This window comes from Mustelus asterias, chromosome 12 (assembly GCF_964213995.1).
Source record: "Mustelus asterias chromosome 12, sMusAst1.hap1.1, whole genome shotgun sequence".
Lineage (NCBI taxonomy): Eukaryota > Metazoa > Chordata > Chondrichthyes > Carcharhiniformes > Triakidae > Mustelus > Mustelus asterias.
Window position 1 is genome coordinate 18,663,487 of NC_135812.1, and position 24,815 is coordinate 18,688,301.

At 45.5% G+C, this 24,815-nt stretch overlaps 1 protein-coding gene across 5 annotated transcripts in view; it reads right to left on the reverse strand.

Annotated features, from left to right (window-relative positions):
- Window positions 1-24,815, reverse strand: part of LOC144501291 (coronin-6-like) — a 303,060-nt gene that overhangs the window by 214,651 nt on the left and 63,594 nt on the right. The gene's annotated exons all lie outside the window — the stretch shown is intronic.

Below are 24,815 nucleotides of genomic sequence, written 5' to 3' on the forward strand. Positions count from 1 at the left end.
CCCAATGGGCTGAATGGCCTTCTTCTGCATGTAGGGATTCTATGATTTTATGAGGAAAGGGATTGCCCAAGAGATTATCGGAAGGACACCCAAGGAGGGAGAAGCAAAAAAAAGTAAACTGCAAAAGTATACATTAAGATGAGCTACAAGGTCTGTTTATAATGGGTAATTATACTTGAGAAGCAAAGTACAAATAATGTGAAAATTGCTTGGTGGAAAACTAATCAATTTAGATTTTGAGAGGCAAGTACAAGTCCATACGAGGGTAGGAAGAAGGAGGGGGATTATTGAGGATGGATGGCTAGCTTTGGGAAATTTGCCAAAGCTCTGTGAAGTGGTCAGGTTAGACCTGAAGAGTGAATCGTGCAGGAGATATTGTTGTTGTTTATTTTTTAGTCACAAGTAAGGCTTACATTAACACTGCAATGGAGTTACTGTGAAATTCCCCTCATTGCCACACTCTGGCGCCCGTTCGCATCAATGCACCTAACCAGCACGTATTTCAGAATGTGGGAGGAAACCGGAGCACCCGGAGGAAACCCATGCAGACACCGGGAGAACATGCAAACTCCACACAGACAGTGACCCAAGCCGGGAATCGAACCCGGGTCCCTGGCGCTGTGAAGCAGCTAACCACTGTGCTACCATAGATGTAATCAGGGACTGAGTTGCCACAACTTAAAAAAAGAGAGAAACCCCCATCCCATACAAAGCCCTCCTCACCGTGGAACTCCCCCTCCCCTACTCCACCACGGAACTCCAACCCCCCCTCATAGTCACAGAACCTCCCTGCTCGCAACACCCCCGGCACTGTATCAAGGGGCAATGCCAGGGGCAGCACTGGGGTACTGCCCGGGCATGAACCTCTGCCCACTGGTGATTGTACCCGCCTGTGTATCTCCAGCGGCTTCTGCTTGCCAGGTGCACATCGTGGAGGAACCTGTTGTGATTCACATCGTCAATGGGGGGAATGATGATTAGCGTAAAGACTTGATAATTAAATTTAAATGTATGTAACCGGGCATCCCCACTTTCAAAGTCAGGATTCCTGGTGCATCTTTGACAGGAGTGGGGGAGGGACAATTGAGTGGGGAAATCTTACTGCCATGAAAGCCATTTTTGGGCTCCAATAGGATTTTCCACCCCTAAAAACGGGAGTGGAAAATGCCCGCTAAATGTGCAAACGTCAAATTTAGATGAGCAGTGGAATCAGACAAGGCAGCTCAGAGTTTCAGAACTCTCTAAGTGAGGAGAATGATTAGGAAATTAATTTTATTACAAAGGATAATGTTTTATGTAGGTGACAAAAAATGGGCAACATACACGGTATAAAAATGGCGTAAAAATAGCCAATAATACTGGGAGTTTTAGCAGATTTGATGCTCAATATGTCCAAATTCTGCAAGGTCACAATGAATAAAACCAATGGATATTTCAACTAAATAGTCCAAACAAAGCCAGGGAATGTCATGCTGAAACTGTGTAATGTTCTGGTTGTCTACATACAGCTTAAGGACATGTTCAAATCTGGTCATCGAGATATGGGAGACATTGAAAAGGTGGTGAAAACAACCAAAGATTAGACCTATCCCAGTGATTCCAAATTGGGTTCATCCACTGTGAGATCAGTGTCATCTTGATGTCAAGGAAGCCATTTCCTCTTCACCTCTGGAATTAGCCTGTGTCCATGTTTTTTAAAAATTTATTCCATCCAATAAACCAAATTCAAATTGAATCCAATTCATGGTCCCCCACATGAGGGACAAGCCAGATCTAAGTTGACAAGAGGAGACATTGCATTCCATCTTGGGCTCGATCAAACAAGATCCAAGCTGACAGGATGAGGCATTGCACTCCCTCCCGGGCTTGATCTAACGCTTCATCTTGGCCAACAGGACGAGATGGCTTTGAAAAATTGCATCAGGCGACACCTCAGTTTAACCTCATTGGTCACTCTGACACTTTACTTTACCCTAATCTGGGCAAACCACCATCTCAAACATCAGTGCACCCCAAGTGCCATGGACTGCTTGACCATGTGGTTTCACCCCTGCCAGGTAACTAGATCAACCTGCCTGATCACTGGCTCTCTCCTGCCGGGTCATGTTTGGGCCAAGACTGGACTGAGGCCTGGAGCTGATTAGTCTTAATCCAACACAGACATAGCATTGTCGAGTGGGTTATTCAGGGGTAAATGCCACTTAATAGCACTGTTGCCAAATTCACCTATCACTTTGCCAGTAATTGAAGTGGACGACTGAAAGGATAATTATTTGGGTTGCCTTTCACCTGCATTTTATTGCCTAGCGCGATATGAACAATTGTCAGGTAGATGCCAGTATAGTGCAACAGCTGGGCTAATTCTGGAGTGTAGGCCTTCAGCACTGCAGCTGGGATTTTGCAGAGGTCCATAGGTTTAGCTGGGATCTCCAAACACAGCTGCTTCCCAGGGTCAGGAAGATAGATAGAATTGGCTTTAGGTGTGAACGGTAGGGAAATCTTAAACACACCGTTCCCCAACAGGGCTGTGGAAGCTGTTACCTACAGAAATGTTCAAGATTCAGATGGATACATTTCTGTCAGATCAGCATATAAAGGGTGATGGAAAAAGAGCAAATTAATGGAACTGAGGTAGATTTCAGCTGCCGTCTAACCGAATGGTCGAAAAGGTTCGAGGGCCGGAAAGGAGAGAATGAATCATATTCCTATATCCTCAGCAGAGACCAGTGTAACGCTTATAATCAGGGAGCCCCCTGCTCTGTATTTAAACAGGGGTAAGCACAGTAAGAAGTCTCACAACAAAGGTTAAAGTCCAACAGGTTTATTTGGTAGCACAAATAAACAGGAGTGTCAGTTCCTCTGGCACTCCATATGGAGTCTGCACTCTGAGAGCACTCTGTATCGTGTTGTTGGATCTTGTAAATAAAGGAATTCTGGTGAAGGGACTTCCGCCTCCGAGGACTTAATACAGCCACTCAGCCCTACCGGTTGAGGATGGATGCAGAATCTTCGGCCTAGTCTTTAATGTGCTGGGCTCTTGCTATCAGTGAGGATTTTCATTCTTTTGCTGATAATAATTTTAGAGAAAGGCTCATCAGGATTCTGGCAGGGGTGGGGGGAGCAGGGGGGGAGGGGGAGTGGGGGGGAGCACTGGTTCATGGAGTGAACTCCCTTTCACAAACTGGACTCTGAAATCTCACCTGAACCACAAGACAGACAAATGCCGGTTCAGTTAAACATTTCAAAAGAAGAGCCCTCTAATAACACGGGCTTTTCTTCAGAATCACGCTGGATTGTCAACCTGCATTCCGAGCTTGAATGGAATAGAACGTGCTACATATATCTGTGTTGGATCTTGAAATGTGAAAAGGCATTGTTCCAGCCCCACTCCAGTCCTTTCTAACATACTTTCTTACAAAATTATAGAATATTCATGTTAAAAGTTGAAGGGTGGCACAGTGTTGCACATTGCTGCCTCACAGTGCCAGGGATCCGGGTTCAATTCCGGCCTTGGGTGACTGTCTATGTGGAGTTTGCACCTTCTCCCCGCGTTTGCGTGGGTTTCCTCCGGGTGCTCCGGTTTCCTCCCGCAGTCCAAAGATGTTAGGTTAGGTTGATTGGCCATGTTAAATTGACCCTTAGGGCAGGATATTTGGGTCGCGCTCGCCCCAAGTCCGGACAATCGTGCCCGAGATCAATGGACCTTTGCATGGTCCTTGTCCTGCCTGCTACAGTTCCCGGGGCGGGTGGAACGGGAAAATTCCGCCCTCAGTATCAGGAGGATTAGCAGGGTAAATATGTGGTGTTACAGGGATAGGGCCTGGGTGGGATTGTTGCCAGTGCAGGCTTGATGGGCTGAATGGCCTCCTTCTGCAGTATCGGGATTCTATGATTATTCTTTGATTTAAATTATACCAAACAATCGCCACTCAAGTGGCTGTTTAGCACTGAGTCACGCACGGGTGTGTCTCTGAATATTCATTCAGCACAGTCTCTGGCAGATCGTATCTCGGGAAGTTACGAGTGATCATTTATTTTTTGCTTCTCGGCTCCACATCTGAATTGGAAATCTAGCCCAGGATGTTGATTTGGCATCGTGCAGGCAATGTAGGAAGTTAAGCTGAGCCCAGATCAACACATACCTGATCCAAGTGCAGCTTAGATCCAAGCAGAACATTCTAGTGTACCATTCCCCCTCACATTCATTGTATAGAAATGCAGATCCATGCAGGGAATGTTTTTGCAAGTGACTCATGTGTTAGTCAGCCCTAAATTATAGGACTGTCACCGGATACAAAGTGGGAAAAAACATCTTTTATTTGTGAGCTCCCCTTACTTCTGCCATGATTTCATGCACTACGATCTGCACATGGCTGGCTGTATGTTGTCACTAGCATTGTTGCATTTAACATAATTCCAGAAGTATTCAATGGAAATATGAGCTTTCATGTACAGTGTTAATAGTACAAATGCCATCTTATTCTGTCACAGCTATAACCTAAATATTCCATAAATAGAAAGGGCACAAACAAGAATTGGAGGGCAGTGCAAACGCAATATTTACTTAGAACAAAAAAGGGACAGGTAGACCAACAGCCCAGAGCATCTGATATCTTGCTATTACTAGCCCAGACACTTATTCTTAACATTTCTGTTGTAATGATACAAAGAATTTGATTTGGCTGAAGAATTTTAAATACCTAAATACATATATATATATATATATATTCATAATATATGCATATAGAAACATAGAAAATAGGAACAGGAGGAGGTCATTCGGCCCTTCGAGCCTGCTCCGGCATTCATCACGATCATAGTTGATCATCCAACTCAATTGCCTAATCCTGCTTTTTTCCCATAACCTTTGATCCCATTCGCCCCAAGTGCTATATCCAGCCGCCTCTTGAATAAATTAAATGTTTTGGCATCAACTACTTCCTGTGGTAATGAATTCCACAGGCTCACCACTCGCTGGGTGAAGAAATGTCTCCTCACCTCCGTCCTGAATGGTCTATCCTGAATCCTCAGACTGTGACTCCTGGTTCTGGACTCCCAAACCATCAGGAACATCCTCCCTGCATCTACCCTGGCTAGTCCTATTAGAATTTTATAAGTCTCTATGAGATCCCCCCTCATTAGTTTGAAGTCCAACAAAAGCAATCCTAACTTAGTCATCTTTCCTCATACATCAGTCCCACCATCCCGGAAACAGCCTGGTAAACCTTTGCTGCACTCCCTTGAGAAGCAAGAACATCTTTCCTCAGAAAAGGAGATCAAAACTGATAGGGAGAGAGGTTTCCTCCTTCTCACTGGTGTTTTGAAACACTCAGCTGAGCTTTCAGACCATATGTCTGATGCAACTCCTGCAAACATTCATCACTCTTGCACCCCAAGAGCTTGAAATGCAAGTTCCTTTAAGCGACTAGCCACTTGAACGTCAAGGTAACTGTAAAATCCCCTCCTTACACCTCACTGCCTTTTAACACCCTTCTTAAAACCTTCCTCTTAAAGCACACTGTTGCTCATCTGACCTTATGTGAACAAAGAACAAAGAAAATTACAGCTCAGGAACAGGCCCTTCAGTCCTCCAAGCCAGTGCTAATCATGAAGCCCCAACTAAGCAAAACAAAATGTGGCTCGATGTCGTACTCTGTTTTGTGTTGGGCCTGTGAAGTGCCTTGGGGCATTAAAGATTAAAGTTGCTGTATAAATAGGAGTTGGTGTTTTGTAAAAGTTTAAAAATTCAATTTCTCATTGAAGCATTTATTTAAGTTGAATATCGGAATCCTTGGATAATCCTGTGGTTCAGCTATCTGGTTAAAAGTTCTCGATTGCCAAAAAATTGCAAGTATTACCTTCTATTAGTAATGGCTCGAAGTGTACAACATCTGTGTGTGTGCGTGTGCGTGCGTGTATGTATGTCTGTGCGTGTGTGTCTGTGCGTGTGTGTGTGTCTGTACATGTGTGTATGTGTTTGTGCGTGTGTGTGTGTCTGTGCGTGTGTGTCTGTGCGTGTGTGTCTGTGCATGTGTCTGTGCGTGTGGTGTGTGTGTATGTGTGTCTCTGCGTGTGTGTGTCTCTGCGTGTGTGTGTCTCTGCGTGTGTGTGTCTCTGCACATGTGTGTCTCTGCACGTGCGTCACTGCAAGTGTGTGTCTGCATGTGTGTGTCCACGCGTGTGTGTGTCTCTGCTTGTATGTCTCTGCATGTGTGTGTCTCTGCGTGTGTGTGTCTCTGCTTGTGTGTGTCTCTGCTTGTGTGTGTCTCTGCTTGCGTGTGTCTTGGTGTGTGTGTGTGTGTTTCTGCATGTGTGTCTCTGCATGTGTGTATGTGTGTGTGCCTGCGTGTGTGTCTCTGCTTGTGTGTGTGTGTGTGTGTGTGTGTGCGTGTGCGTGTGTGGGTGTGCATGTGTGTGTGTTTGAGTGTGCGTGTGTCTGTGTGTGTGTGTGTGTCTCTGCTTGTGTCTGTGTGTGTGTGTGTGTGTGTGTGTCTCTGCTTGTGTGTGTGTGTGTGTGTCTCTGCTTGTATGTGTATATATATTAGATTCATAACATTTCGCCTGGAAATGGAAACAACACCTCCTGAACGCACAAGTAGTGATTCAGAACTCGAGGAGAAGAACACTGAGAGTTAATGACACCAATGCCTCAGCACAGCTTGAAAACTCACCAACACACATCACAAGAGGTGAAAAAGATAGGAGGGGAGGAAATCAAAGCAAGTCGGGCTACATTTGTCATCTAGTGGCTGCGTATGAGAAAATATTTTCAGAAACCAAGGCAATGCTTGTCTCAGAACATTAATCTCCACGTTTCCGAACAACTTATTGCTTAGGAGCCTAAAAGGAGTGGAAAGGAAGCAGAAAGGCACAGGAAAAATTATAATGGCTTAGTAATTAATGGGGGAGGGGGGAAGGCAAAAAAGGAAGTAGGCTTCGGTTACATTAAAATTGAAGCTAATGGGTGCCAATCAGTTTGTGCAAATTAGTCTCGCACCTGGAACTTTACAACACTGGCCCCATTTATATGTCCTGGTCCCCCCACGCCGACACTATAGTTAAGAAAGCCCACCAACGCCTCTACTTTCTCAGGAGGCTAAGGAAATTTGCCATGTCCGCTACAGCTCTCACCAACCTTTACAGATGCACCATAGAAAGCATTCTTTCTGGTTGTATCACAGCTTGGTATGGGCTCCTGCTCTGTCCAAGACCGCAAGGAATCACAAAAGGGTCATGAATGAAGCTCAGTCCATCAAACAAACCAGCCTTTGACAAGTAATCGAGAACTTTTAACCAGATAGCTGAACCACAGGATTATCCAAGGACTCAGGGGATTTGACAGAAGGTCGTCTGGACTCGAAATGTCAGCTATTTTCTCTCCTTACAGATACTGCCGGACTTGCTGGGATTTTCCAGCATTTTCTCTTTTGGAAGCAAACCAGCCTCCCATCCATTGACTCTGTCTACACTTCCCGCTGCCTCGGCAAAGCAGCCAGCATAATTAAGGACACCACGCACCCCAAACATTCTTTCTTTCATCTTCTTAAAGATACAAAAGTCTGAGGTCACGTACCAACTGACTCAAGAACAGCTTCTTCCCTGCTGCCATCAGACTTTTGAACGGACCTACCTCGCATTAAGTTGATCTTTCTCTACACCCTAGCTATGACTGTAACACTACATTCTGCACTCTCTCATTTCCTTCTTTATGAACGGTATGCTTTGTCTGCGTAGTGCGCAAGAAACAGTACTTTTTGCTGCATACTAATACATGTGACAATAATAAATCAAATCAAATCAAAAAAAATTGTGGATACACCAGATTTTGCTGGCATTATCTTGTGAATTTTCAGCCAAATTGAGTGGATTTGCTGACATACCTGGGCATCGTTTAAATGTACCGAAATAAAAACTTAGAAAAGCAAAATGTTGCCCCAAACCTGACTCTCTTTGTATCTTTGGTGCCCATCTGCTTTCTCATCACCGATATTAACTGTGATGTGATTTTTCATTTGAATACAATACCAAATATTAATGCAATCAGCAGCAAAGCTAATATCAGGCTCAAGCTCCCTGCCATGTGTATGTGAATTGCAAGGTACTTTCATACAGTAAATAAATCCTAATGGGAAAAAATCTCAGGTGAGTTTGTTAGGAAACAAAAAAGTTCACTTTTGCCTTTGACTCTCAAGGTTTAGGTTTCCCCCTTTCCAAAAGCAGTTACTTAGGCTGGAGCACAGCTCCACTGGCGCCAGCTACATTCAGGTAGTTAATATTCATATTTAGCTCTTCATAAACTCAAATAGGGAGGATCCAATCCTGAGGATGGGCAAGTAGAATGTGAGAGATTGGGAGGGAGGGATGGATGGAGGGGACAACTGGAGCAAGTCTACAGTATGTTCCACTCCCAAGATGTGCGGGTAATGTTGATTGGCCATGCTAAATTGCCCCTTAGTGTCAGGGGATTAGCAGGGAAAATACGTGGGTTACGGGGATAGGGCCTGGGTGGGATTGTTCTCGGTACAGGTTTGATGGGCTGAAAGTCCTCCTCTGCACTGTAGGGATTGTATGATTCTATGTGTGAGCTGGTGGGGCAGTGGGTGGGGGGGGGGGGGGGAGTAAAGAGACAGAGAAAGAAAACATCATAGAATCCCTAGAGTGCAGTAGGAGGCTGTTCGGCCCCTCCAGTCTGCACCGACTGTCCAACAGAACATCATCCCCGCAACCAGACATATTTACCCCGTACATCTTTGGATACTAAGGGGCAATTTTAGCATGGCCAATCCACCTAACCTGTACATCTTTGGACTGTGGGAGGAAACTGGAGCACCCGGAGGAAACCCATGCAGACACGAGGAGAATGTGCAAACTCCACACAGACACTGACGCAAGGTCAGAATTGAACTCGGGTCCCTGGTGCTGTGAGGCAGCAGTGCCACTGTGCCACCTTGCCGCCCATGGATATGTGTAACCAATGGATAGCAGAGAATGACAAGGAATCAGAAATGTGAATCCAGGCCGATTGTCTCTCTATCTCGCCCAGCGATACTGAGGCAGTTAAGAGATCAGCTGGCTTGGGCAATCGCAGGAATCGCATTACGCAACTAATGGTCTGCATGATTCAGTTATACATTGACCTTTACATTGGGAGAGGTTAAAAGAAAAGATGCTTATATTCGAATCACAAAAGCATCTGTAAAATGTTACCTGACATCACACACACACACACAGCACACACTTATATATCAGATACAAATGCAACAAAAGGCTGGTCATATTAAGTGATGTGACATAATTAGCTTTTCTTGCATTCCTCATTATATCTCCAACAATCGCTCATCACTCATAGAACATAGAACATAGAACATTACAGTGCAGAACAGGCCCTTCGGCCCACGATGTTGCACCGTCCAGTTAAAAAAAAAAACTGTGACCCTCCAACCTAAACCAATTTCTTTTCGTCCATGAACCTATCTACGGATCTCTTAAACGCCCCCAAACTAGGCGCATTTACTACTGATGCTGGCAGGGCATTCCAATCCCTCACCACCCTCTGGGTAAAGAACCTACCCCTGACATCGGTTCTATAACTACCCCCCCTCAATTTAAAGCCATGCCCCCTCGTGCTGGATTTCTCCATCAGAGGAAAAAGGCTATCACTATCCACCCTATCTAAACCTCTAATCATCTTATATGTTTCAATAAGATCCCCTCTTAGCCGCCGCCTTTCCAGCGAAAACAATCCCAAATCCCTCAGCCTCTCCTCATAGGATCTCCCCTCCATACCAGGCAACATCCTGGTAAACCTCCTCTGCACCCTCTCCAAAGCCTCCACATCCTTCCTGTAATGTGGGGACCAGAACTGCACACAGTACTCCAAGTGCGGCCGCACCAGAGTTGTGTACAGTTGCAACATAACGCTACGACTCCTAAATTCAATCCCCCTACCAATAAACGCCAAGACACCATATGCCTTCTTAACAACCTTATCTACTTGATTCCCAACTTTCAGGGATCTATGCACACATACACCTAGATCCCTCTGCTCCTCCACACTATTCAAAGTCCTCCCGTTAGCCCTATACTCAACACATCTGTTATTCCTACCAAAGTGAATTACCTCACACTTCTCCGCATTAAACTCCATCCGCCACCTCTCGGCCCAACTTTGCAACCTGTCTAAGTCTTCCTGCAAACTACGACACCCTTCCTCACTGTCTACCACACCACCGACTTTGGTGTCATCAGCAAATTTGCTAATCCACCCAACTATACCCTCATCCAGATCATTAATAAATATTACAAACAGCAGTGGCCCCAAAACAGATCCCTGAGGTACACCACTTGTAACCGCACTCCATGATGAATATTTACTATCAACCACCACCCTCTGTTTCCTATCCGCTAGCCAATTCCTGATCCAATTTCCTAGATCACCCCCAATCCCATACATCTGCATTTTCTGCAGAAGCCTACCATGGTGAACCTTATCAAACGCCTTACTAAAATCCATATATACCACGTCCACTGCCTTGCCCCCATCCACCTCCTTGGTCACTTTCTCAAAAAACTCAATAAGGTTAGTAAGGCACGACCTACCTGCCACAAAACCATGCTGACTATCACCTATCAATTCATTACTCTCCAAATAACTATAAATCCTATCCCTTATAATTTTTTCCAACATCTTGCCGACAACAGAAGTGAGACTCACCGGTCTATAATTCCCGGGGAAGTCTCTGTTCCCCTTCTTAAACAATGGGACAACATTCGCTAACCTCCAATCTTCTGGTACTATACCAGAGGCCAACGACGACCTGAAGATCAGAGCCAGAGGCTCTGCAATCACTTCTCTTGCCTCCCAGAGAATCCTTGGATAAATCCCATCCGGACCAGGGGATTTATCTATTTTCAGACCCTCCAGAATATCCTGCACATCCTCCTTATCAACTGTAATACTGTCTATTCTACTCCCTTGCAACCCAGTGTCCTCCTCAGCTATATTCATGTCCCCTTGCGTGAACACCGAAGAGAAATATTGGTTCAATGCTTCACCAATCTCCTCCGGTTCCACACATAACTTCCCTCTGCCATCTATAATTGGCCCTAAACTTGCCCTAACCAACCTTCTGTTCTTGACATACCTATAGAACGCCTTAGGATTCTCTTTAACCCTATCCGCCAAAGTCTTCTCAGGCGCCATCCATGTAGTTCAGTAAAAAGAAATGTCAAATGCAGTTCATATTGTAGCCTTAAACTGTTGACGCAATGCTTAGAAAACACGGAGAACTTAAGAAGTAGCAAAGAAGAAGCCATTTGCCCCATTTGGGTTCAGCAGTCACTTGAGCAGAATATCAAACCATTTTAATAGAATAGGATCCCTGCAGTACAGAAGGAGGCCATTCGGCCCATCGAGCCTGCACCGAGCACAATCCCGCCCAGGCCCTATTGCCGTAACCCCACACGTTTACCCTGCTAATCCCCCTGACAATAGGGTCAATTTAGCATAGCCAAACAAACTAACCTGCACATCTTTGGACTGTGGGAGGAAACTGGAGCGCCCGGAGGAAACCCACGCAGACACGGGGAGAAAGTGCAAACTCCACACAGTGACTCGAGGCCGGAATTGAACCTGGGTCCCTGGCGCTGTGAGACAGCAGTGCTAACCACTCTGCCGCTCCTCATCTCATCTCCATTCACCCACATTCCAGACTCATAACCTGAATACATCAGCACGCACAGAGCTAAAGCTGGCCATTGCTGGAGTTCAGCGTCCTTGCCAATCTTCTTAATGTGAGTTCACAGCAAATTGCATTTTCCAGAAATGGACCAACACCCTTTAATAGTTTACTACGGATGATGCAATGGCATCATCAATTACTCTTTTTTATTTCCAATTCCATTCCAGCTCTCTTCCCGCACCTAACGGTCCACAAAGGCAGATTTTTGTCTGATTCCATAGCTAGTAATTCACAGAATGCGTTGCTAATCTGTCGCCAGAGGCTTATAGCTTGGGGGGCACCCACTCCACATCGAGTGTGGCTGACCAGGGTCTCACCCACTCTTAACACCAGGCATTGACTCTAAAGCCACCAGTGCGCCACCAAACCACCAGAGATTGTTAACCAATTTGAAACAGTTACCCATCATCCATTCCTCGTCATTCACAAAGGTGGAATAACGCCATCCTGTCAGAATGTGCAGTTTGAGCTGAAATCATTTGAATATTAAGATTGCACCAAAGCATAACAATTCATAGCTCCAGGGACCTGGGTCCGATTCCTGGCTTGGGTCACTGTCTGTATGGAGTTTGCATGTTCACCCAGTGTCTGCGTGGGCTTCCACCGGGTGCTCCGGTTTCCTCCCACAGTCCAAAGATGTGCGGGTTAGGTGCATTGGCCAGGCTAAATTCTCCCTTAGTGTCCCGGGATGCATAGCTTGGTGCAGACTCGATGGGCCGAATGGCCTCCTTCTGCACTGTAGGGATTCTATGCAGCTCGTCAGCTTCACAATGCTTGACTTTCACACTATGAATGACTTTGGATGCAATTCTCTGGGTGTTCACGCTGGCAGAATTTTCCTATCCCGCTGCAGCGAATAGAGATTTGGCTGAGGGCCAAATTCCCCATCCTTGCTGGCAGCGGCGGCGGGACGTGACTGGCCGGAAAATTCCAGCCAAATTATCCTAAATATTATATTTACCCCTTCCACAGAAATTTTCTTAACCCAGGGTCTGATGATCTCAATGCAGGCTGCCTGGAAATGCATGGCTGTAACAAAGGAAGGTTAACATCTAACTTGCATATCAGCTAATCTGACCCTCTAACATCCCCCCAACTGAGCAATGTGTATCAGCGAGTTACTCATGCGTATAATCTTTCACATACGAACAGCAAATATTGTTTTTGGAATTAATATGCAATAACATCTCACCCCTCTCTCCCCTACGTCCTGATTCCAATAGCTAAGCTGGGCACAATGTGTGTCTTTTCCCGACTCTTGGGCCCAAACACAAAAGACTTCCTTTCCCAGTGCAGCAAGCATTTAATTTTCAATTCACAACACTTACTGGCTGATGGAAAAAATTCATATGGAAGTTTTTTCACAATAGACTTACTTTCATCACAGAAATATTACTACTGATGGGCGACACGGTGGCACAGTGGTTAGCATTGATGCCTCACAGCGTCAGGGACCCAGGTTCAATTCCAGCCATGGGTCACTGTCTGTGTGGAGTCTGCATGTTCTCCCCATATCTGCGTGGGCTTCCTCCGGATGCTCCGGTTTCCTCCCACAGTCTGAAAGGTGTGCTGGTTAGGTGTATTGGCCATGCTAAATTCTCCCTCAGTGTGCCCGAACAGGCACTGGAGTGTGGCGACGAGGGAATTTTCACAGTAACTTTGTTGCACTATTAATGTAAGCCTACTTGTGACTAACAAATAAACTTTACTTTTGTTCCGCTGAAATTATTTGTATGAAACAGCCCAACATTGCAAACACTGGTTTGTGTTCAACGAACAATATTTTCTGGAGGGATTTGTTTTTTATTTTGAAAATCACAGGCTGCACAAGTTTAAGGTTTATTTATTAATGTTGCAAGTAGGCTAACATTAGCACTGCAATGAAGTTACTGTGAAAATCCCCTAGTTGCCACACTCCGGCGCCTGTTCAAGTACACTGATAAAGAATTTAGCATGACCAATGCACCTAACCAGCACGTCTTTCAGACTGTGGGAGGCAACGGGAGCACCCGGAGGAAACCCACGCAGACATGGGGAGAATGTGCAAACTCCACACAGACAGTGACCCAAGCCAGGAATCAAACCTGGGTCCCTGGCACTATGAGGCAGCAATGCTAACCACTGTGCCACCGTGCTGCCCATGTAGCAGTGAGTTCAGTGACAGAACAGCTTGTTGAAAATGACTGGACAATTGTAAAAACTAGAAGGATAGCAAATAAAGCTGTGTTTGGACCGAATTACTATAAGCAACGCACACTTCAACATCCAGCCTTACAGGAGATGCGAGATGCAGCCTGGCATCCACATTTTTTAAATGTCATTGTCACTATCATTGCTTGGGGGATTTTGCTTTGCGACATAGCTCCTTAAATAGTTTCCTCTGAAGTCTCCATTGAAAAGGTCAGCATGTTGACTATTTGGGCAAGTGCTCTTTGCCACACAGACTACATGGTAAAAACTCTTGCAGAGTGATTATATTACTCAGTTACCATCGGCCACATAGAGTCATAGACAGCATGGAAACAGACCCTTCAGCCCAACTTGTCTATGCCGCCCAGTTTTTACCATTAAGCTAGTCCCAATTGCCCGCATTTGGCCCATATCCCTCTATACCTATCTTACTCATGTAACCGTCTAAATGCTTTTTAAAAGACAAAATTGTACCCGCCCCTACTACTAAGACCTCTCACAGCTCATTCCAGACACTCACCATCCTCTGTGTGAAAAAATTGCCTCTCTGGACCTTTTGTATCTCTCCCCTCTCACCTTAAACCTACGCCCTCTAGTTTTAGACTCCCCTAACTTTGGGAAAGGATGTTGACTATCTACCTTATCTATGCCCCTCATTATTTTATAGGCCTCTATAAGATCACCCCTAAGCCTCCTACGCTCCAGGGAAAAAAGTCCCAGTCTATCCAGCCTCTCCTTATAACTCAAACCATCAAGTCCCCGGTCTATTCCTAGTAAATCTCTTCTACACTCTTTTGAGTTTAATAATATCCTTTCTATAATAGAGTGACCAGAACTGTACACAGTATTCCAAATGTGGTCTTACCAATGCCTTGTACAACTTCAACAGGGCGTCCCAACTCCTATATTCAATGTTCTGACCAATGAAACCAAGCATGCTGAATGCCTTCTTCACCACTCTGTCCACTTGTGATTCCACTTTCAAGGAGCTATGAACCTGTACTCCTAAATGTCTTTGTTCTATAACTCTTCTCAAAGCCCTACCATTAGCTGAGTAGATCCTGCCCTGATTCGATCTACCAAAATGCATCACCTCACATTTATCTGAATTAAACTCCAATTTAGTCCTGTCGCTCTCTGAGCTATGTTTCAGTAATAGCTATAATATCCCAGTCTCATGTACTCATCCATATCCTGAGTTCATCCGTCTTGCCCGTCAGGCTTCTTGCATTGGAGTAAATGCAGTTTAATCTATACTTCCCTTGCTCTCTGCCCTGCTCTTGCCTGACCCGTCTAGTACTCGGATTACTGACACGACCTTTACTATTTAATGTGTTCTCTTTAACTTCTGTGCTGCCCTCACATTGTTCAATCCACTTGGTTAACTCCCATCAGCAATGATTTTCACCAAGTTAACTTGATGCTGTGATGTTAGTGTACCTTTAAGAAATGTTTTTTTTAAATCATGTTCTCTGCAGTTGTAAGTAGACCTTCTCATTGCTGCCGGGCCGTCTGCTAGAAGTCCTTTTATTGCTACTTCAATGGCATAAATGGGGTTTTGTTTATTTTTACTATGGGCCTCAGGTACTTTCTGGGATTAGTTTTATGACTCTGCATTGTTAGGAGAAAGACTGGCTGGCAGGCCATGTGTTTTGGACAGTTTTCTTTATATAGTGAATTCAAGGTTTCACTTTTAATTTGGCTGGCTTCAGGTTAGTTTAAAAGGGAGTGGGCATCAGACTGAAAACAGTGTTCCTCTCTCTCTCCCTGGTATTGGAAATTCTGCTGGTTAGCTGAAAGCAAGGCTTTTTGGCATCCTGGAGTGGAAAATGCGCTGCTGCTGATTGGCCTGCCTAGTGTCTCTGTCTCTCCCTGGTGTTTTGAGAAGCTGTTTTGACTTCAAACTGTTCTGGGTGTACACAGAGGGCTGCTAGAAGTTGCAAGGCTGAGAAGCCAGGGTTTCAATTCTCCAACCAAAGGGCTCAGTATCACATGAGCATTAGTCTTTACTGTGTTAAACCTGTGGAAAGGGTTTTGTCTATGGGAAGTTTTGTTTGATTGGGACAGTTTAGATATATTTGTTAAGGGTTATAAATTATCCCTTTGGTTTGTTGGTTTGTTTTTGATCGTAATTGATAAAAGTTTTGTTAATTTTTTTTATATACATGTTAACTGTATTCTTAAATAAACTTTGTTTGATAAAAGCTCCCTAGTGGATCATTTGAATCATACCTGAAGTGAAATATATCATGCTTATCCTAGCCAAATTCAAAGTGCAAAACTTATTATCCAAGCGGGCTTCATAAAACACTGTGGAGTTTCTGACCTGAATTATAATAATCCCTACAAAGACATCTTCAAACACATTAAATACTCAAACCCTAACTATTGCAGCAAAGATTCTCATTGAGGTTGTTTACCACGTGCAGTTTAGCAGCTCCAAGATGTGGCTGGCTGGGAAATAAGTGTTCCTGTTCCATTAGATAATATTAAGCTACATATACCTTTGTCTGATGTGCAGGGTGAGGAGTTTAAAGGGAAGTTTATTCAGGCAAAGGGAGGTCCTTCAATTCTCCAGGGGTCCTCAGTGACAGTTGTGACATGACTACACCACCTCGGCACCCACATCCACAGTAAGTCTGCCTGTACTTCGGAAACTTTTTTTACTCCATTCTTAAAGTCAATGCGCAGAGCGGAACGGGCAGATCCGAATCCATCTCCTTGCTTGCTCCAAAAACCAAATTCAAATTGAATCCAATTCATGGTCCCCAAGAGAGAGGCAAACAAGATCCAAGTTGACAAGAAAAGGCATTGCACCCCATCTTGGGCTTGATCTGACGTTTGACCTGAGCCACAATTAACTAATGTTCTCAGAGGGGCGGCACGGTGGCATAGTGGTTAGCATTGCTGCCTCACAGCGCCAGGGACCCGGGTTCGATTCCCAGCTTGGATCACTGTCTGTGTGGAGTCTACACGTTCTCCCCGTGCTTGTGTGGGTTTCCTCCAGGTGCCCCGGTTTCCTCCCACAGTCCGAAAGATGTGCTGGTTGGGTGAACAGACCCGGAATGTGGCGACTAGGGGAATTTCACAGTAACTTCATTGCATTGTTAATGTAAGCCTTACTTGTGACTAATAATTAAACTTCAGAGATTTTGTCAAATCGAATGAATTAACATTGACATCGGATAAACAAAAGCCAACCTGTGGCCCACTGAATCTGACACTTATCCAACTGTGGTTTCAAACTCCATAAAGCACAAGCAAAAGTTTGAGTGTTATTTAATCATTTGTGGATGTTGGATAAATATTGTTCTTGACAATTCCCTGATGTGAAGCTTGCGCTCCAAAAAGATCACAGAATCATAGAATCCCGACAATGCAGAAGGGGCCATTTGGCCAATCAAGCTTGCACTGGCAACAATCCTACCCAGGCCCTACTCCCATGTATTTTACCCCGCTAATCCCCCTGACACTTAAGAGGAATTTAGCATGGCCAATCCACCTAACCCGCACATCTTTGGAGTGTGGGAGAAAATTGGAGCACCCGGAGGAAACCCACGCAGACACGGGGAGAAGGTCGGTGCCAGAGATGAAGCAGGTCAGTGCCACATTCAGCATACCAATGGGTTACTGCAGACTAAATAAAACTCTGTTTACTCTCCCTATGTTTTAACCTGATGTCAGATCAGTGACAACGATTGTAACAATGGGAAATTTTATTACCCACACCCGCGGGGTGGCTCAAATTCAGACTTTTCCAAATGACTCTGAATTTTGGTGAGCTCTCCCATTCCATCAGTCTTAGCTGGATTCAAACTCAGAGTTGCTGACAAGGTTCTGTTGCATTTTAAAACTGAACGCTGTTGGACAGTCATGTGACTGTCGAATTTGGCACATTTTATATAGTTTCTCGCAACATAAGTATTGTGGGTGGGAAGCTGTGATACACAAGGTAATGGTAGAAAATTGAGTGATTTAGAACAAAGAGAACAAAGAAAATTACAGCACAGGAACAGGCCCTTCAGCCCTCCCAAGCCTGCACCAACCATGCTGCTTTTGTGAACTAAAACCCCCTACCCTTCTGGGGACCATATCCCTCTATTCCCATCCTATTCATGTATTTGTCAAGGCGCCCCTTAAAAGTCACTATCATATCTGCTTCCACTACCTCCCCCAGCAGCGAGTTCCAGGCAACCACCACCCTCTGTGTAATAAACTTGCCTCGTACATCTCCTTTAAACCTTGCCCCTCGCACCTTAAACTTATGCCCCCTAGTAATTGACTCTTCCACTCTGGGAAAAAGCTTCTGACTATCCACTCTGTCCATGCCCCTCATAATCTTGTAAATTTCTATCAGGTCACCCCTCAACCTCTGTCGTTCCAGTGAGAACAAACCAAGTTTCTCCAACCTCTCTTCATAGCTAATGCCCTCCATACCAGGCAACATCCTGGTAAACCCTCTCCAAAGCCTCCACATCCATGGAAGTCTACATAGAAGATTTGCTACAGATGTCAGGTCGAGCTAATATCACTTGTGTCAGTGACAGCATCATCATGCTACAAATCGCAGTTAGAACACAGAACATCCTCCCCGTATCTGCGTGGGTTTCCTCCGGGTGCTCCGGTTTCCTCCAACAGTCAAAAGATGTGCGGATTAGGTGGATTGGCCATGATAAATTGCCTCTCAGTGTCAGCGAGATTTGCAGGGTAAATACATGGGGTTACGGGTGTAAGACCTGGGTGGGATTGCTGTCAGTGCAGGCTCAATGGTCCGAACGGCCTCTTCTGCAGTGTAGGGATTCTTTGATTCTATAGCTGTATTCGTAAAAACAATATACAACACGTTTCTCCAATGTCTGTTTTGGAAAAAGCTGCTACCTGTTGTTCTCAAACATACCATTTGCAAAACCTCATCATGCAGCCAGTCTAAAGCATGTGGAAAGCTTCAGACAGCTGCTCTGGCACTGTATAACGTTGGTCCCAGATATTCCAGTCTCCACAGAGTTGGATATTGTACACACGACCCCGCAGAATCCCACCACGCTGACCTCCACAGGAATTTGAATTTCCAATGGACAAACCCTCTGCTCCCAGGACCCTCTGCGTATGTCTCCAACTCTGAATGAGAGTTGGCAACTTTGCATAGTTCAATGGGGCTTACCAGAATAGTTACTCAAGAAACGTTAGACAGAAAAATCCTAGGAAACATCGAAACATAGAAACCAGAAGCAGGAGTAGGCCATTCGGCCCTTCGAGTCTGCTCCACCATTCATTATGATCATAGCTGATCATTAAATTATATAACTTGATCCTCCCCCCACTTCTCCCCTATCCCATGATCCCTTTAGCCCCAAAAGCTACGTCTAATTTGTTCTCGAAATCACACAACATTTTGGCCTCAGCTATTTTCTGTGGTCATGAATTCCACACATTCACCACCCTCTGGGTGAATAAGTTTCTCCTCACCTCAGTTCTAAAAGGTTTACCCCTTATCCTCAAACTATGACCCCCTAGTTCTGGACTCCCCCTCCCATTGGGAACATTCTTTCTGAATCTACCCTGTCTAACCCTGGTAGAATTTTATAAGTTTCTATGAGATCCCCTCTCACTCTTCTAAATTCCCGTGAATTTAATCCTAACCGACTTAGTCTCTCCTCATATGACAGACCTGCCATCCTAGGAACTAGCCTGGTAAACATTCACTGTACTCCCTTGATAGCAAGGACTGGAACTGAGCCTCTCCCATCCCATCACTCACACTGACCCCTCCCGACACAACCACCCACCCCCGAACCTGACCCAACAACTCCGACCAGACTTGACTACCCCCAACACCTGGTTAGGTCCGACCAGACCTGAGTACCCCTCCCAATCTGACTCACCTACCATAGTATGTACCTGCCACCTCACCCACCTGCCACCTCAGGTGGGTCTGCCTTCTCCGCCCGTCCCCCTCCTCCGCTCCCCCTCAAGCGCTGCGATGGAGTATTTTGCCATTCACATTTCTGGGACAGCCAGGCTTGGAAGTCCCAGCAGGAAATGTGGAGCAGCATCTTGGTGTGGGAAAGTTTGATCAGGACAGCAAACCACCGTGAAATACCTGGGCCGCTGTGTTGTTTCCATCAAAGTGCCGAATATTTTGTTCAGGTGCTGCCTGACCGAGGCTGGGACACAAGGTGGAACCTTTTCTGCATTAGAAGGGAACACATACCTTGAAAAATAACAGATTATAACCCAAGCCCCATGATCCCTTTAGCCCCAAGAGCTATATCTAATTTGTTCTTGAAATCAGACAACATTTTGGCCTCAACTACATTCTGTCATAGAGAATTCCACACATTCACCACCCTCTGGGTGAAGAAGTTTCTCCTCACATTAGTCCTAAAAGGTTCACCCCGTTATCCTCAAACTATGACCCCTCGTTCTGGACTCTCCCATCATGGGGAACATTCTTTCTGAATCTACCCTGTCTAACCCTGTTTGAATTTTATAAGCTCCTATGAGATTCCCTCTCACTCCAGATGAAGTTGTGACTGAACATCGGGACACAACATGCATTTCACATCATTTGCTGAATATTGGAAGGGCCAATGGTCGCCTGTGGCATATAAATATTATTTTAAAAAATCAACTAACCAGGCTATTTGTTGAAGGGATTCTCTGGCAAACTCTGTGCAGTAGACACTACCCTCCTCTCTCTTCTCTGATTTTGTTGAATAGTTCCTCTAAATCAATCAGCATTTGGTCTCAGTAATTCTGTCACATCCGATAAAGTGAAGGCCGCTTCCAGTTTGTAATCTCGCCTTAATCACAATTCGAAGAGTGAGCCTCTGTATCGATCACATCAACAGCGTGGGAACTCTAATCTGCTGCAAACAGGCATCAGCACCGCTCAGTGCATTGGACACATGCTCAATTACCCGGATAGTCTAATGGTGGAGGCGGGATGCCTCACATCCTTTAAAAAGTGCCTGGATGAGTAGTTGGCACGCCATAACATTCAAGGCTATTGGGCCAAGTGCTGGCAAATGGGATTCGGTGGGCAGGTCAGGGCATTTCATGCATCGGTGCAGACTCGATGGGCCAAAGGGCCTCTTCTGCACTGAAGTATTCTGTGATTCTGTGATTTAGAAATCCAAAAGAGTGAACCCACTTAAGGATTTTCCATCTATTCATAGTCTGTACTTGGTGGGGAGAAAGATTTCTTCCCTTTGGAACTGGTGTGTCTGTGGAAGAAGAGGCCTGACTGTTGATTGGCTGGCCTTATCAGATTGCTTCTCAATATAATATCGCACCAAGAAAAATCAATAAATTCCAGATAAAGACGCGCTGGGGGCGGTTTTCCAGCCTTGCCGTGCCTGGCACAGATCACATCGATCCTGGAAAATAGGCCTAAAAACGGGTTCCACACCCCGCACTAAAAGGTTTACAATCATCCCCAGTCCCTTTCGAATGGGATTGTGTCCAGAAAGGGCTCAAGGCCGATTAGCATGTTTAAATTAGCATTTAAATTTGCTTAACCTGTTCAGTGCCGGATTCTCCCAGCTCCAGGGTTCGTCTGACCCGCAGGCGCAGCACGAGCCCAGTGAGAATCGCTCCTGGCTTCAACGAGTGGAGACCAGGCGTGATGGCCACGCCGGGGGGTTCGGAGGCCAATGATGCCCTCAGATGGTTGGGGATATGGCTGGGCAGTGCCCATCAGGCAGCGTCCACCTGACACCCTGTGTACAGGGGCTGTGCCAAGGGAGGGTGGCCTGAATGGGTGTGGGGCCTGAGCGGGATATATGATGGTGGGGGGGGTCAGGAATGGGGGGTCATGAAGGGGGGCATGCCCGGGGTCAGGAAAGGGGGGAGTATGTTGAGGGTTATGAAGGGAGGGGCATGCTGAGAGTCATGAACGGGGATCCACTGGAAGGGCCCCAATGAGTCGGGGCGGGAGTGGAGAAACAGGCCACTTATTAATCAAGAACCTATCAGAGATAGATAGGTTCTTGATTAATAAGGGGATCAGGGGTTATGGGGAAAAGGCAGGAGAATGGGGATGAGAAAAATATCAGACATGATTGAATAGCGGAGCAGACTCAATGGGCCGAGTGGCCTAATTTTGCTCCTATGTCTTATGGTCTTATGATTGGGGGGGGGGAGGGTGGGGGGGCTCCCGATGTCCGTGGGGAAAGGGGGTCTCCCAGTGTGCTGTGGGACCAGGGCGCCCTTTCAGAACAGCGCCCAATCACTTTGCAGCCAGGCTCACCGGCATATTTAAGCCCCGCCCCTCCCAGGACCGGCACGCGACTCACCGCTCTCCCTGGAAATGACTAAGTGTGGGATGGTTGTGGTCCGGTCGGTGCCAGCCAGACCAGCGTGGATCACTCCGGCTTCCTCGCCGTTATGACACTTTGTGACCACTCTTGTTTCGTAATCCTTATTTGAAAATGTCAAGGAGCAAATGACTTGTCCGCCAACATCGCTTTTCCTCCCGAGTCATGTGGATGTTTGTAAAACACAATTTGGGCAAGCAACGTAATAAAATAATCCCAGCTCGCAAAATCCAGGGATAAGGAAAGAGAATGCGACCCTTCCCCTCCTTCCTCGAGTTCCCCCTCTATCCATAAGACCATAAGATACAGGAGCAGAATTAGACCACTCGGCCCATCGAGTCTGCTCTGCATTCAATCATGGCTGATATGATTCTCATCCCCATTCTCCTGCCTTCTCCCTATAACCCCTGATCCCCTTATTGATGAAGAACCTATCTATCTCTGTCTTAAAGACACTCAATGAGCTGGCCCTCCACAGCCCATCCACTCCACAGAAAAGCATCTTCATGCAGGTTTAGTGTGGAAGAGTGGAACAGAAACTGAAAACGTGACCAATGCACTGGCCTCACTGCTAAAGACACCTGCAAATATGCAACATAAGAACATAAGAACTAGGAGCAGGAGTAGGCCATCTAGCCCCTCAAGCCTGCTCCGCCATTCAATAAGATCATGGCTGATCTGATAGTGGGTTCAGTTCCACTTACCCGCCCGCTCCCCATAACCCTTAATTCCCTTAATGGTTAAAAATCTATCTATCTGTGACTTAAACACATTTAACGAGGTAGCCTCTACTGCTTCATTGGGCAGAGAATTCCAAAGATTCACTACCCTCTGGGAGAAGAAGTTCCTCCTCAACTCTGTTCTAAATTGACTTCCCCGTATTTTGAGGATATGCCCCCTAGTTCTTGTTTCCATTCTAAGTGGAAATAACCTCGCTGCTTCTACCCTGTCTATCCCCTTCAAAATCTTATATGTCTCTATGAGATCTCCCCTCAACCTTCTAAACTCCAATGAGTACAGGCCCAGTCTACTCAATCTCTCCTCATAAGCTAACCCCCTCATCTCCGGAATCAACCTGGTGAACCTTCTCTGTACTCCCTCCAAAGTTAATATATCCTTTCTTAAATAAGGGGACCAAAATTGTACACAGTACTCTAGGTGCGGCCTCACCAGTACCCTGTACAGTTGCAGCATGACATCCCTGCTTTTATACTCCATCCCTCTCGCGATAAAGGCCAACATTCCATTTGCCTTCTTGGTTACCTGCTGCACCTGCAAACTGAGTTTTTGTGATTCATGCACAAGGACCCCCAGGTCCCTCTGCACAGTAGCATGTTTAATTTTTCACTGTTTAAATAATAGTCCATTTTACTATTATTCCTTCCAAAGTGGATAACCTCACACTTACCAACATTATACTCCATCTGCCAGATCCTCGCCCACTCACTTAGTTTATCCAAATCTCTCTGCAGACTCTCTGTGTCCTCCACGCAATTTGCTTCCCCACTCATCTTTGTGTCATCCGCAAACTTTGTTACCCTACACTCGGTCCCCTCCTCCAGATAATCTATGTATATGGTAAATAGTTGAGGCCCCAGCACCGATCCTTGCGGCACGCCACTAGTCACTGATTGCCAACCGGAAAAGTACCCATTTATTCCGACTCTCTGCTTTCTGTTAAATAGCCAATCCTCAATCCACGCTAACACTTTACCCCCAACTCCGTGTACCTTTATCTTATGCAGCAACCTTTTGTGAGGCACCTTATCGAATGCCTTCTGGAAATCTAAATACACCACATCCACCAGCAACGACTTAGTTGGGGGAGGGATGGGGCTGTGAGGAGAATTTTATAGAGAGAAAGACTAGGATGAAATTTCTACACAGAAGTAGATATTATTTTGATTATCATGCAGATTATATAGTCTTTAATTGTTCTATACTCCTCCTTGCCATTTGCCTCCTGAACTATCAGTATACATTCAGATGTACAGCAATGTTCTGGTGCATCATTAAACAGGAAGAATATTCATTTAGTCACATACAATTGATTGGACTGCTACACAGCTGTTGTGAGGAAACCAGTTTGAATTCTAAGCAGCAGATCCCAAACTGTCCTAAAAGGACGTCCAGACACTGTGTTTGCTACCTTAGAAACCGAGACACGTACGCCGTTCTTCCTAAAAACTGAAGCACTTCTGCACCAAAGTAACAAATTGATTTAATATGTAACAGGATGTAAAGCGAACAGAGGGAAAATCATGACTAAGCCCGATGAATTGTGACTTACAGGAACGGCAATGCTGACAAATCTCAGAAAATTCCACTTGTAATAACTGAATGAGCCTTCTTAATGAAGCAAAAATCCCCAATACAGATGGATAGATTAATAGAGTGTGGCCCTAAAACACTGGTAACATCTCTGAGCTCTCTCTTGACTTTTAGTTCCCACAAACCAGAGTGACCCAGACATCGGCCACTGCTGAATCATAGAATCCCTACAGTGCAGAAGGAGGCCATTCGGCCCATCGAGTCTGCACCAACCACAATCCCACCCAGGCCCTAT